The sequence below is a fragment of the Benincasa hispida genome, chromosome 2, assembly GCF_027475165.1.
Source record: "Benincasa hispida cultivar pf3 chromosome 2, pf3_genome.v1.1, whole genome shotgun sequence".
Classification (NCBI taxonomy): Eukaryota; Viridiplantae; Streptophyta; class Magnoliopsida; order Cucurbitales; family Cucurbitaceae; genus Benincasa; species Benincasa hispida.
Genome location: NC_143479.1, coordinates 67,641,928 through 67,653,881, shown reverse-complemented (window position 1 = coordinate 67,653,881; position 11,954 = coordinate 67,641,928). Strand labels below are relative to the sequence as shown.

The 11,954-nt window shown below is 27.2% G+C and overlaps 1 long non-coding RNA gene across 1 annotated transcript; it reads left to right on the top strand.

Moving 5' to 3' along the window:
• Positions 1-542: 542 nt before the first annotated feature.
• On the top strand, positions 543-1,913 carry LOC120071879 (uncharacterized). Its single transcript, XR_005480362.2, has 3 exons — positions 543-1,291; positions 1,371-1,612; positions 1,691-1,913. It is a non-coding gene; the product is annotated as an uncharacterized LOC120071879 (long non-coding RNA).
• Positions 1,914-11,954: the final 10,041 nt, after the last annotated feature.

Below are 11,954 nucleotides of genomic sequence, written 5' to 3'. Positions count from 1 at the left end.
TTTTTTACCTTGAAGATAAAAGAAACCCGGTTTGGTATTTTGTGTTGAAAGTTGATCCAAGAGATTATTACAATATCCTTTTGATCATAGATAAAGATTGTCAAGAAGAAGATGACGAAGAAGATGTGAATAGAACAATTTAATTCTTTTTTTTTTTTTTTGTCTATCGTTTATGTTGATAATCTCTTTTTAACTTTATAATATATGATCTCTTATTTCTTAAACTAATACTCAATTTTTATTATGTTATTTATCTAATTTGTTTTTTTCCAACAAATTCATTATTTGTGTAAAGGATGAAAAAAGTAAGAAGCAGATTCAACAACAATAATAGTATAGATAATCACGAGAATACTGCGATTGCATCTACATTGTAGAAAATTGACGTATTTAAGTGGGTTTTATTGGGTTTTTGGTGAATTTAAAAACCCAATGACATTCTTGTAATTATGAGCAATGGCATTCTAGTAATTATGGGTAGTGACATTTTTATAGTTATCCCGTTCTTCTCCAAAATTAGGGCCATTTTTCGTAGGTCTCTTTTGGCAGAAAAAAGAGCAACCGCCTGTGAGAAGAGAGCTAAAGCCGTCTGAGTTGAGCGATCGGTAGGCGCTCGGTTCCATCCGGCGAGATCATCAAAGAGACAGGTGGTCTTGGTTCTAGCGAGACTGAAGGTAAAGCTGAAACGACGTGAGTGTGGGTGTGGGTTTTCGTCAGCGCCAGTTCGAGCGTGGGTGTTGCCGTCCGGTCTGGGAAGTTTGCCGATCTGAGCAGGCGAAGGTTCGGTTTCGCCATAGAGGCTGCTTCCGACAGCGGTGAGAGAGACGTGCAGGTCTACGCGTGGTTCGCCGATCAGAGGCGGGTTGCACACTTGATTTGGGCTATTTTGCAGCAAGTTGTTCTCAGTTTTCAGAGACGACGTTGTGTGCGGGTCTCTCGGTATCAGTAGATATTGAAATTACAGATTGGTGATTTCATTGATTATCTGTAATTTGTAAATTTCTTTATTGCTCATTAATAAAATAATTCAAGCTAGTTCTCAAATTGGATGTAGACCAAACTGGTCGAACCACTATATATCTTGGTGTTCTTTACTGCTTTAGATTTATTTCTACTGATTGTTTTCGTTCTGTTTGGCCATCTAAGTTAGGTTAAAAAACTCTCACATACATCTAACCAAATAGTCGAAGATCAACAATCTTCAACAAAATCTAAAGTTGGTTTAGAAGCTTCATCATCGTTTACGGGAGAAATTAGATCAGCTACTAGTCATGAAAATTACTTGATAGAGGTAACATATTTTTTTATAATATATATATATTTTTTTTATTTGTTAGTAACTTACTTTCTTTTCTTTCTTTTTACTTTAGAATCTTCTTTTGGAGTAAGAAAAGTGCGTGGTCTCACACGTAATCTCGAACTAGTTAAACTACCTCATGGGTTTAGATTTGAAGTATCATGGAAGAAGAAACGACTCGTTAAAGATAATGTTGATATCTTTAAAAGCTAATGCACTATCTTAGCTAGACAAGTCAATTTTACTCCTTTACAAGTAAAAAGTTGGAGAGATATTGATACAACAACAAAAAGGAAACTATTTGAGCTTACATTGGTATGTGAAAAAATCATAATTTTTTCCTTTAATTTACTTCCTACATAATTAGATTACAACTACCATTTTTTTTTGCAGGAACGATGAAAAGTTGAAGGTCATGAGGCTTCAGTATTGCTTCAAATTCACCGATTTTATAATAATTGGAGAGACAGTTTAAAGAAAAAAATGGTTGTACAAATATGATACTGGAGAAGCTTTAGTAAATATTCCACCAAGAATTACAAGAGAAGATACAGAATATCTTTTAAAGTTGTGGAAGTCAATTGAATATCAGGTTGTATTCTAATATTTTTTTTTCTTGTACATAAAAAAAATTGTACTTATTGTTAATTTTTTTTTTTATTGATGCTCATACTTTACTTTTGAAATACAAGAGATGTGTGAAAGAAACCAAAAGAACCGTTCTAAATTGAATGTATATCACACATGTGGTTCACAAAGTATACAACAAAGAGTTGAAAAAGAGGTAATTAGAAGAAAAATTATATAAACTTCTTTTAATTTAGTCAAATTATCTAATATATAATATTTTCACTTAAATAGGTTCGAGTCACTAACGAAGAACAGAGTCGAATTAGAATTTGGGAGCTAACTCACTTGAGCAATAATGGATTGACTGTGAATGAAACTACTCAAGAAAAAATGGTAACCACAAAATAATGGATAAATATGATGTTATTGGTTAGAGTTTGAGTAAAGGTCATTAATTTATCATCTTTGTTGCTCTGTTCTAGAAATGATTGATTTAAAGAAGTCTCTAGCATATCCCCTCAGAATTATTAGACTATTTTCTGATGAGCTATAGAATATATCTTGTTCAAGCAAAGTCTTATCTATAGAAAACTCATATCATTGTCATATGATATTTAACATTGTGAAGTATGAATATTTCAAACTAGTAGTTTCCAAGTTTTCAACTTGTAGACTAAACAAAAGTTATAGTTAGTTTAGACTATAGTGTCATTTTAGAGTTCAAGATTAGGAATTAGATCAAACTGATATAGTCCAAGATCTTTCTATATTATAGAGGTTTAAAACTTCTCCAATATCTTATTTGTTTTACTTCTTTCCCTTTTCTTTCACTACTTCTTAGGAAAATTGTTCGTTATTTTATTTTTTAGTTTAAATTTTTCTTATGCTCTTCCACAAAATCTAACATTCCATAGATTTTCGATGCAATGGATCAATAAAAGGAAAGAAATGAAATTGGAATTACTAGAATTTGGTGAATCTGAAATGGGTTTCAAAGACATGTGTTTGTTTGTTGTAAACATTTGAATTTATATGTGTTAGTTTAGAATTATAATATGTGAATTTGTATTTGTAGTTGGAACTTAAATCATATGCTTATCAAGTGATTGATGGTACACTTGACATGAACAAGGATGATATTTTCATACGAGTATTTGGACTGAGAAACACGGACGTGTTCGTGGTTATGGAGTAGGTGTTACTCCTTCTGAGTTGTTTGGATCATCATCTATTATACGCGATCTCGAGCGTCATCTTAATGAGTCCGAACAACGACTTCAAGAATCTAAACGACAAAGAAAAGAATCTAAACAACAAAGAGAGGTTGAGGTAGAAGCACTTAGGCGAGCGAATTAGAAAATCGATTTAAAAAAATGATGGCAGAGATGCGTAAAAAAATTGTTTCTAGTTGATCAATTGTAGTTTGATGTTATAGAATTTTGATAGCCTTTTGGTGTACTTTTATGACATATAAGTTTACTTCCATCCATGTCATTGTCTATTTTTTCTATTTTATTCTTATACTTTGTAATTCAGGGTACTATATGTAGATGAATTAGTAAAGACAACCTTCCGAGATTTGTCAATAAATGTGCTAAAAGGTTTTGTAAGAGAATTTTCGAAGGATATACAATTGCTGATAAATAATTTTTTATGAAGGTTTTAAAATTTTTGAAAATAACATGATAAGCCTTCAAAAATAATGAAAACTTCGAAAAAGACTACTTGATAATAGATAATTATCGATAAATAATTTGACAATTATCGAAGATATATAGCATTTGAAAATTAATAATTTTCGAAAGTTAATCAACCTTCCAAAAATAATATTTTTCAAAGGTTAGTAAACATTTGAAAAAGTTTTTTCGACGGAATCTATTTCAACATTTTCAAAGGTTGAGATAACCTTTGAAAGAAAAATGTATTGAAGGTCTATTGAATGTTTTCTCGAAGGTTTTGACCTTAAAAAAAAATCAATTTTCTTGTAGTGACTATTGCTTATTTTGGGTTGATTAATGCATCTCCACTAGATCTCAAGGTATGAGGATGGTGTTAAGGACATGTCAACATAGTTGAGATGTCCTGGTACACCTATTGATCCCTCTCTTCTAGTATCTTGTTAAAAAAATATGGTATATCAACAGTATCATTGATATGTCTTTTTCTCTATAAATCAAAGTATATCAATAAATTAATATATCAAATATGAAATATTTTTTTATGAAATAATATATCAAAGATATGCTTCATGACATGAACTTACAAGCTAAAGCTATCAACACTCCTCTATATATACTGCTTTTGGGCAACCCTCTCAACAACTAAGAGATCCATTCGAGGAACACAGGGACTAGTTGAAGTAATGAGCCTCACAATATTGTGAGGCTCATTAGGATTGTGATTGAATAATATAAGAGGTTGATTAGGCCAAGTTGATTAGGTTATTTTCGTATTTGAACATGATCAAGCCAAATATTAGAGTCAATTTATGGACAATCCTTGTCTTTCACATTGGAATGCAGTCATTCATTTGTTGAAATACCTAAAAGGATGCAATGAAAGCCTCTTCTATCCTATAGAATAGTCCTTAACAGGGTATTGATTCTATTGGCAATTGGTATTAATTCTATTAGCAACTCATTAACTTCTGGAAAATAAAGAAACAAATAACTGTTTCTAAGGCATCTACAGAAACATGACCACTACTATATCAGAACTCCACTGGATAACTTCCATCCTTTAAACTTGCATGTGAACTACTCTCTTCCAATACAACTCTTTTGTGACAACAAGGTTATAATTCAGATTGCCTCCAATCTCTCATTCATGAAAAGAAAAGCATCTTGATATTGATTGTCATATAGTAAGAAACAAGAACAAAGAAAGGTTCATCTCTACCCTTTTTGTCACATCCTCACAACAACTTACAAACCTATTTACGAAGCAATTGAGCTCCTCCAAGCTTCAAAACTTCATCTCCAAGCTTGGTTTTGGTTTCATGCTTACACCATCTTCAACTTGACAGGATATAGGAAATACAGTAGGAATATTTATGAAGATTTATTCATTATATTTATTCATTCCATTTATTTTCCTTATTTGATTGTTTTGTTTATAGTTAATTTTCCCATTATGGTTTGGCCAGGTTAAGCCTCATTTATTCTTTCCTTATCTTTAGTATAGTAGTTCATTTTTCTTCATTCTTTAGGTTTTTCATTGTTGTTTTATAAGTAATCATTCTTTGTCATTTATAATTATGTACCATGAAAAATGCTTTGATTGAAACCCTAACTAAATGTTCTTCACTCTTGCTTATTTTGGGTTGGTTAATGTATCTCCATTAGATCTCGGGGTATGAGAAGGGTGTTAAGGATATGTCATCCTAGTTGAGATGTCCGAGTGCACCTATTAATCCCTCTCTTCTTGTATCTTGTTTAAAAAATTGGAAAATTTTCGCTTATAGAAAAAATGTCAAACTATTTACAAAAATAGGAAAAAGAAAATACTAATGGATACTTATAGACTTCTATCAGCGTCTATCAGTGATAGACTTCTTTCAGCGTCTATCAGTGATAGACAATGATAGACTTCTATCAATTTCTATTACTGATAGACACTAGGGAACATTTGGATTAAGGTTTTGTAAATGGTTGAGAATAAAAAATGCTTGGGGATAAGATATATGGGAATAAGATGTCTGAGAATCAAATATACTGTGTTTGGTTATGTATGGGAATGGAAATAGGATGTTTAAGAATGTGTTATACTTTTTTATAAAATTATAACGTACAAAATTAATAAAAATGAATTTTAATCATTAATTTTCGTTTGTTAATTTATTTTATTACATTAAGTTATAAATCAATTTTAAGTCATTAAAATTTAACTAAATCTACCCATTCATCATCCACTTTAATATATTTATTATCAATTAAATTTTTTTTTATTACACATTTATATGATCAATTTTTATTTTAAAATATTGGTAATTAATTTACATATCTATTTTTTTATGTAGTTGAAGAGTTAATTAACTAATTGTTAAAGAAGTTGATATAAACTAATTGATTTTAAATCATCAAACAATGTTTTTAATTTAAAAAATAACTAGAGATTAAAACTAGAATTAACAAGATTATTTAATTGAAAAAATAAACTTGTTTTTATTGTTAATTAATTAATTAATATTTTTGTTAAGACTAATAATTTTAATTTATGATGTTAACATATATTATCAACATAAAGGGATTTAAGCAAATATAACCATGGTTATTCATATTTTTTTAAAAGATTATGGTTTTTCATATTAATTCATAACAATAGAATATATTGTTATATTAGCATTATTATTAATAAAATTAATTATATGTGACAATTATAAATTTAATTTAAATATATTTATAAAAATTAAATAAATTGATCAATATCAATAAAAAAGAAAAACAAATAAAATGAAAAGATAAAAAGTAAGAGAGAGAAAAATCATTGAAAATGGAGATAGCACATCTATTTGAGTGGTTCTGAAAAACCTCCATGGATGGGAATATAAAATGCCCTAAAATAAGATATTTTCATTCCCAAAGTTAAAAACTTGTATAAAAAATGGTGATAGAATATCATTTCCTATTACCACCTCTTATTCCCATTAACCAAATGTGCCATAATAGCTATCAGCCTCTATAAAATAAGATTATAATTTTGTTATTTTCTATAAATAGTTTTCCTTATTTTTCTATTTTTTAAAATCTAAAAAAAAATATATGGTATATCAACAATATCATTGGTACATTTTTTTCTCTTTATATCAAAGTATATCAATAAATTAATATACGAAATATGAAATATTTTTTATGCAATAGTTTATTATACCAAGTTAAGTATAAAATTATATATCATTAAAATTGTCTTTAAAATACCATTAAAATCATATAAAAAATTGAAAATAAAAGAGAACGACTAATATAATAATTTATATTTGAAATATTACTTAACTACCATCATTTAAAATCATGATATATCACTTGTATAAAAAATAATTTTAAAATAAAGTATATCAATTGATTGATATATCAAAATATAAAATATATTAGATATACTACTGCTACACAAATGAAGGTAAAAGCATAACAATAAAAAATTGGAAATCAGGTTTAATTTATTTTGCTATATTTGTAACTTCAGAAAACGGTTGCTATATTTGCAAATACGTATATGTTTTTTTTTTTTTTCCCTATCCATTGCAATTTAAAAAAATATAATAAATAAATAAGACTTATCTCATTGAAAGAAGATCTGCTAAGTTTCCAATAGTGAGAAATGAAAGTTTATAACGGCGATGGAAGATCACTTTTTTTTCTTAAAAAGCGGAAGGATATTTATGGAATTAATTAAACTTTGAATTAATCAACAAACACAGAATATATAGGGTTTTGAAGCAAAGGCAGACATAGCTTCTAAAGCAACATGTTGAGAGAAAAGTATAAATCTTTCTTTGAATTTTGCTTTTTTTCTTTTTTATTTGTCTAGTTGGGTGCCACGTGTAATTAACATTTTATAATGTTTTGTGGAAAATCATGGATTTGTTGGGACACCCATTTTCCTATTATTATAATGCCATCCTTAAGGTCACTGAATTTTAGACATTTCACTATATACAACTTTGCAACATTTTTATAATATTTTTTATTTAAAAAAAAAAGGTTAAATTACAAATTTGGTCCCTCGTAAATACTTCATTATAAAAAAATATCCAATTTAAAAGTGTTGGAGCAAAAATGTCGAACAAATTTTTAAGAAGAAAATAAAGATATTTTTTTCTCCATTTATACTACCAAATTATTTAGTGTGAATTCATCCCAAAAAATGGGTTGTTTACAAATATAGAAAAATGAATGAAAATATTTGCAAAATATAGCAAAATTTTAGAATTACTAATGATAGACGTCGATAGACACTGGTAGACTTCTATTATTGTATATCAGTGACATTGATAGACATTGATAGAAATCTATAAATATCTATCATTGATGGTTCTAAAATTTTGGTATATCTTATAAATATTTTCTAATTTTATCATTTGAAATAATTTTTCCAACAAAATATTATTTTCTTTTATTAAAGAAAGGAGATTTCATTGGAGTGTTGATATATATATATATAAAGAAATATCGGTTGGAGGTGTGTGAAAAATTATTGTATTCCATATATTTTATGGATACATGAAAATTTTTACGATTATTTTATTAGTATTTTGTTTGCGTATGATCAATAAGATTATTTGACATTTGTTTGGATTTTTTTTTATTGATCATCCTTAGCTGAAGGGATTGGAACTATTGGAGAACAAACCAAATCTTAAAAGGAGAGTATTCTTGTCCTAAGTAACCCTAACAAAATTTCCTAAAATATACATTATTAAGACATTTTTGCAATGAAACTTTGTTTTAGATATTTTTTAAACACAACTATTTAATTGTAGTTATTTTTGTTATTCACCTTTAATCTAAAAGTTAATGATTAGGCTATGGTGTTAACGTTTTAACACCATTATTATAAGAGTTGTTTTCAAATATAGGAAAATAAATCAAAATATTTATAAATGTAGCAAAATTTCACTGTTTATCTACGGTCGATCATGATAGACCGTGATAGACTACTATCTGTGTCATGATAGATACGAATAGTAGTTTATTGCAGATAGACAGTAATATTTACGATATTATTTGAAAATATTTTCAACATTTTTATCATTTAAAATAATTTTCCTTATCATAACTATTATCTCATTATAGATCAAACGTAGTCAAAATATACCTGTAGAAGTTTCAAACTATGTTAGATTTAAACAAATATATATATTTTTGTTTTTATTTTTGTTTTTTTCTTGCAAAAGGAAAAACAAATGTTTGATGAATTGGCAAAACACATTATTGGTGTTTAAAACATTTTCTACACGTTAATGATGGTTAAGATAGTTTAAACATTTTCCACAAACTCAAATATGAGTTGGCTTTTAAAGCTTGGTTCAAGCATCAAAGAAAATGGTGTGTGCTAAGCTGTGGGAATCAATCCCCAAATTTTTTTTATCAGTCATCAAAATATATTAAAAAAAAAAACAAAAAGGTAGATGCTTTCTATCACACTTTCCCTTTTTATATCAACAAACCCCTTTTTTTCTTTTTTTTTTTCTCTTTTTTGCCGTTTTTCCCCCTTCTTTGGATACTCATTTCACACAAAGCTTTCGTTGAAATTAAAAATTTTTAAGTTTATTTTTCTTCAATTAAATTGTCATTACGCTCGACTTTTCTCCTTTTCATGCAAGTATTCACAATCCCTCCTCGTTAAATGCATATTATTCCAAAGATCAAATAAAACTATACTCTAAAAGAAATAATAAAAATAACGAATTTTTTTTCAAATATAATAAAATAAATTAAAATATTTATAAATATTATAAAATGTTATAGTGTATCAGTGATAGATAGTGATAGACTACTATCATCTATTATTGATAGACATTAATAGATGTTTATCATTGTCTATCATTGATAGACTGCAATATTTTACTATATTTGAAAATATTTTAAAGTTATTTTGTCATTTGAAATAATTTCTAAAAAATAATTGGTTAAAAAAGTATGGGAATCACAATCAATTAAATGAATTCAAAACTTCAAATTCACCCAATATTTTTAGAGAAAAAATTAAAATTGTTTAGTGATGTGGAAGATTAAATATAACATAATAGGAAGTGCAATGATTATGCTGCATCTAATTCCATATTCCCTATTTTTAAACACACAAAAGAAATTTTTTTAAAAGAAACTCTTTTATAAAATAATACAAAACTGTCACGTGACAATTTCGTTGAGGAGCATGTACATACTTTTTTATAAGGTTATTTCAATACCTTTGTATATACAACTTTTTCCTAATAGAAAAAGGGTTTCCCATAATTTTTGTCATTAATTCCAAACATGTGCCATCTTGGTTTTAGTGTGTGAAAAAATATTCGTCGTGCGGTGAAACTATGTCTCTTCTTTCATGTGAAAAAGATTAATATATAACAAACAATGAAATATCAATGAAAAAGATTAATATATAATAAACAATGAAATATCAATAAATTAATTAATATTTGTGTGCATATAATATGGCTACTTGTTTCTATAATAATAATTTATGTTTTGATAACCTACTTGGTTTTGTCTTTTTTCTTTTTCTTTTTCTTTTTCTTTTCTCTTATTTTTATTTATCTTTTTAATAAGTATTGAATTGGACGGTGGATGTAATGAAGTTTTTAGAAATCGTTTTTGGTCACTCTTTGTTTTCTAATCAAACTATGAAATCAAACATTTAACTTCTACAACTTCTCATCATATCAATCTATTTTATAGTGTTTTAATAAACTAATTTTATACTATTAAAATAAAATATCAAAAAGAAAAAGGGTTGGCCTACTTAGTCAAAACGGTTGTTTAAGGGAATTGAAACTTTATATAGGCCTGAGTTTAATTTTTGGGATATTTGTAATATATAGTAGAATCAGATAAAAAATCTAAAAATATATTAAATCTTTAAAATATTTGTAAATATGGATGAGTTGACTAGTCAATCTTTAATTTTTTTTAATTTTCAATTTTGCCTTCACTTGTCTTATCTGGTTGTACATCTTTTTTTTAGTCTTTTTATTTTCTTTATCTTCTTCAATTTTTGCTTCTTCTCTCCATTTTTTCATTTTATTTTCTTTCATTTTTTGTTTCTTCCATTTTTTTTAATTTGATTCTTTTCTTTATCTGATTTTTACTTCTTTCTTTTATTTTTTATTTTCTTTCATTTCCTTCTTTTTCCCTTTCTTTTTCTTTCCTTTTCCTTTTTTTTTTCCCTTTTTTTTTCTTAATTTTCTTTTCTTTATTCGGTTTTTGCTTATTTTCTTTCTTTGGTTCTTGTTTATTCTTTTTTTCTTCCCTTTCTCCGATTTTTGCTTCTTCTCTTATCTTTTTTTATTATTTTATTTTATTTTCTTTCTCCAATTTTATTTTCTTCTTCCATTTCTTTTTCTTTTTTGAATTTTTCTTTCATTTGTCCGATTTTTGCTTCCTTTTTTCTAGTTAATTTTCTTTCCTTTTTTCAATTTTTTCTTCTTCTCTTTCTCTTATTTTTAAAATTTTTCTTTCATTTATTTGAATTTTTTCTTCTTCCCGCCTTTTTTTTTTCACAAGAATATGAAGTTGAGTTTCGCACATAGGACTTGAAAGTATTCAATTCATAAGTGACTTAACACCAACAAGCCAATCATCAAGTTTGATTATTATAACTAATAATAAATATAAATAGCAAATGAAAATCTATCAGTGATAGCCACTAATATTTTCTATCATTGATAGCTTAATCTTTGATTATATTTTCATAGTTAATAGCCACTTATAGAAATCTATCATTGATAGCCAACTTAGTGAATTTAATTAATAAAGTTGAATCTCGAACTAAAATGTATGTGGAATGCCTAGAAGTTATCACTAATACCATGTTTATCAGTGATAGAAGCTATCATAAAAAAGAAAAGGGACTTATAAATGTTTGGGAAGGACAAAAAAAGGGCAAAAAGGTGTTCAGTGGCTATGATTGATAGAAGCTACTATTAATAACATGTTACTAGTGATAGAAGTTAATACTAATAGCATGTTATCGATGATAGAAGCTACCGCTGATAGCACGTTATCAGTGATAGAGAACTATCACTGATAGCATGATATCAATGAGATCATTGATAGCATCTTATTAGTAATGTTATCAATGAAAGAAGTTATCATTGATAACCACAATTTGATTGATGTTAGTGATATCGGTGATAAAATTTAGGTGATATCTATATATTGAATTTCTTTCAAAGGTGATAACCAATTATAGAAGTCTATCATTAATAGCCTTAAGTGTTAATATTTGAAGGTTAATTCTAATTGATGAAAGTCTATTAGTGATAACGACTGATACTGTTATCAGTGATAGTCATGATAAAAGATTATTAGTGATAACTACTATGATAATCAAAGTTGTTGGTCTTCTTTCAAAGTTGCTCACTATTTAT